Here is a 4,279-nt window from a genome sequence, read left to right on the forward strand (position 1 = left end):
TTTGACAGGCATCTGGCCTTTCCCTGGAACTAAGACTGGACACACTGATTTTACAAGCTTTAGGGAAAAGAATTATCTGACTCAAGGAGAAAGTATGCTTCTACCTTGGTGGAAGAAGTGAGTGAGGGAGAGAGAGAAAGAGCGGAGGAGGGAAAGGGCACGGAGGTGAAAGATTTCCTGGTGTGTGCAAATGCACGTTTAGATTTTCATCAGATTTTGCTAGCGTATGCAATGGTGGAAGAATACTTTTCTATTTTAAATAGAAAAAGACGAAAATACAGGCCCTTTTGCCTCCCACCCCACTCGTCTATTAATTCTCTGTATAATTCTACCCAAAAGCAAATTGAGGAGTAATTTGTCAGGATCTATAAATCCTCAGCTACAAACAACGGCCACTAGGGGGCTGCAGAGACTTGAAACTCCAGATAAGCCGCCAGATTTAACAGCTCCTTGACAACGTCCCTGACCTTCGCACTTCCTGGACTCAAGGGTCTCCATGAATCTTCCTGCTTTTATAAATTCTCTCAAACTTTCTCAAGGAAGACAGATGTCTTTCCCTGTAGATTAAATCATACTGAATCTAAAAGGCTTTCTTTACCTTTTTGTTAAATAAATTTAAAAAGGAGGCAGAACGGAACATCTATAGAATCTATCAGGCTTCACATATGCATCTGTAGGGGTGTGTGTGTGTGTGTGTGTCACAGTGACCTTCTGGGACAAAAGCAGCTGAGAGAAGTTGCTGTCGAGTTAATTCGGACTCATGGAGACCTCACGTGTGTCAGAGTAGAACTGTGCTCCCGAAGGCTGATTTTTTTCAGAAGGAGATCTTCAGACCTTTCTTCCTAGGCAGTTGTGGGTAGATTCAAACCTCCAACCTTTCGGTTAGCAGTCAAATGTGTTAACCCTGCACAGCCCAGGGACTCCTGACCTTTTGGAAGAAGGTATATATTATTATTGTCATTACAGAGACAAAACAGCTAAGGCTTAGGGAGGCAAAATAATTTTCCCAAGGTCAAACAGCAAGCAAATAACAGAGTTCAAATTAAAACTAGTGATTCTTTTCCTCCAAAATTTACCAATCCAGCTGGGAAAAATAAGACTTCCCCTCATGCCTACAGCTATAATTTTGAAACCTCCACCCTACATCATGGCCATCTAGAGGACAGGAGATAGCACAGTAAAATAAAAAGCAAATGGGGGAAATGGGAAGAGAAAGATCAAGTATGGGCAACTATAGCCAGCAAGTCTTTGCACGTATTATATGCCAGCATATTTGAAATAATTCTTGTGCATTCTTAGATTTAAGATTCACAGTGACACTATAAGGAGAAGCAACATTGTTATCTTCATTTTACAGATCAAAAATTGAAGCTCAGAGAGGGTAAATTCCCAACAGCAAGGCTGCATAGATAATAAGAGTTTGAGCCGTGATTTGAACTCAAATATGTGACTAAGAAATCCATCCCCTTAAATCCCTAATGACAGTTACTCTGAATGAAAATGCAGTATGATGGAATAAGCTGAGATGGACAGAGGTGAACAGAGGAAGAAACTGAAAGCCCAACTCCAAGAGACATATGGGGGGGGGTGCAGAGAATTAGACACAGAAGGTACTGGAAGCCCTGACGAGACAGATGAGTGAAGTGGACTGAGTCAGCCTACAGACGACTTAGGCAGCTAAGCTGGAGGCAGAGGGAAACGGCTAGACTACACACTAAGAGATGAAAGGCCAAGAAGGGCGTTGAAGCCACCAAAACCCTCCTCAAGAAATTCCCAATTTCTGGAAAGGGGGAAGTGAACCACTCAGTCAATGGGGATGGGTTTGAATTCTTCTCTATAAGAGAAGCAGTAATAAAAATGGCATTTCGACTTCTGGCCAACATGGTGTTATAGACAGAAGCACCATGCCGTCCCTCCACAGCAAAGACCCAAAACACCAAGTCAAACAGAGACAAATGTCAATCCTGAAACCCTAAGCATCAAATGAAGAGATAAAGAGCTCATCCAAGCACCAAATGGAGTAAGAAACTGACAGAGCACAGAGAGCGAGGAGACGTATGTGCAGAGGTCCCCATCAGCTAGTGCAACACAGATTCACCATCTTGGACTCCTGTTGGAGATCGGAAAACAAGGAGTACAGGAAAGCAGCTTCACAGAGCTCCCAGCAGGAAACAGAACAACTGGCTGTGAAACGCTGCTCGACAGTGGAACTGCTTCCTGGCCTGCCCTGCCATGCTACTCTCTTAGAACTCTTTTTTGTTGTTTGTTTGTTTTTAGCTCCTGTTTCTCTCTCCTCTTTCCCATACCCATCTTAGCTCCACACATCACAATCTCCCCCCCCCCCCGCCTCCTTCCTGCCTACCTGCACCCTGCACTGAACATCACACCCCAGGCAGCACAGGAATGGCCTACCAGAACCTGTTCTACATTGATTCTCAGCCAACCTAGTCAGCCCTACTATGCACCACAAACAACCCATCTCAGCAACTCCCCTTCAGCTGGACTGGCCCTGCTGCACCATAGCTGAGTGACTGACCCTGCCAGTTGGACAAGGAGGTGAAAAGTATCATGCTCACAGATGAGCAAACAATAAAGAACGCACAGCCCACCTGCTCATACATAACCAAATAAAATGAATCAGCAGAATGAAACAAACAAATCTACAATCACTAACAAAGGAAAATAACTACTGAATGTCCTGAAGACAGCAGACAATATCAAAACTTGTAAAAAAAAAAAAAAAAAAAGGACAAGATGGTTCCAGTAGGCGTCCAAAATAAAACACCAGATGACTCTCCAGTAGAAGAAAAGGCACTAGAACTACCTGATAGGGAATTCAGATCTCTAATACTCAGAATTAGCCAAGAGTTGAAGCAAAAAGCAGACAAAAAAGAGGAAAAAATAGACAAATTCATGGAAAAGGCAGACAAATTCAGACCAAAAAAGTGGAAGAATTCAGGAAAATAATACAGGAACAGAATACCAAAATAAATTCACAACTAGAAGTCATACAAAAACAACAATTAGAAATCCAAAAGATAAACAACAAGATTTCAGATATGAACAGTGTCACAGAAAGACTGAGAAGCAGGTTTGAAATGATGGAAGACAGGTTCAGCGAAATTGAAGACAAATACTTAGATACAACTCTATTTGAGGAAAAATCAGAAAAAGAAAAAAAAAGAAGACAAATGAAGAAACCCCGAGAATGATGTGGGATACAATCAAAACAAAAAATTTGCGAGTGATCGGAGTTCCAGAACACGGGGAGAAAACAAAAAACACAGAGAGGATCATTGAAGAACTACTGACAAAAAACTTCCCTAATATCATGAAAGATGAAAAGCTGACCATCCAAGAAGCTTATCAAATCCCATATAGGATAGACCCCAAAAGAAAATCAATAAGGCATATCATAATCACATTCATTAAAACCAAAGACAAAGAAAGAAACTTGTGGGCAGCTCGAGAAAAACAAAAAGTCACAGAGGAGAAACAATAAGACCAAGCTCGGATTATCGGCAGAAACCATGCAGGCAAGAGGGCAATGGGATGACATATATAAAACCTTGAAAGAAAAAATTGCCAGCCAAGAATAATATACACCAAAAAATTCTCATTCAAATATGATGGTGAAATTAGGACATTTCCAGATAAACAGAAATGAAGGGATGGCGTAAAAACTAAACCAAACTTACAAGAATTATTAAAGGGAGTCCTTCGGTCTGAGAACAAACAACATCAGACCACAGGCTGAATCTAGGACGCAAGATTGTACCAACCAGATGCAAAACTAGGAAACAAACTCTCAAGGACTATCCAAAACCAAAAGAATTACAATGGGGAACCAGAGAGGTTAATCTGTAAATGACAAAACATCAGAACAATAAAAGAGGGAATAAATGGTGAAGGTATAGAACCTTCTAATGGAGAGGAAGGCAAGGCAATACCAAGTAATAATAGACTAGTTCAAACCTGGAAAGATAAAAGTAAATTTCAAGTTAACCACAAAGAAAGTTAACAAATCTACTCATCAAAATAAAGAAGAATAACATAGTCTCAGTAAAAACAAAATCTACAAAAACAAAAGAAATGAAAAAAATCCACAAACAAAAGGAACTCAGCACAGGAGAGTAAGAGGAACAAAGAAAACGTGAGCACAAAAAAGACACAGCTATAAAATGACAGCAATAAAATCACACCGATCAATAATTACACTGAATGTAAATGGCCTAAATGCACCTATAAAGAGACAGAGAGTGACAGAATGGATTAAAAA

Source organism: Trichechus manatus, unplaced genomic scaffold (genome assembly GCF_000243295.1).
Source record: "Trichechus manatus latirostris isolate Lorelei unplaced genomic scaffold, TriManLat1.0 scaffold00052, whole genome shotgun sequence".
NCBI classification, from domain to species: domain Eukaryota; kingdom Metazoa; phylum Chordata; class Mammalia; order Sirenia; family Trichechidae; genus Trichechus; species Trichechus manatus.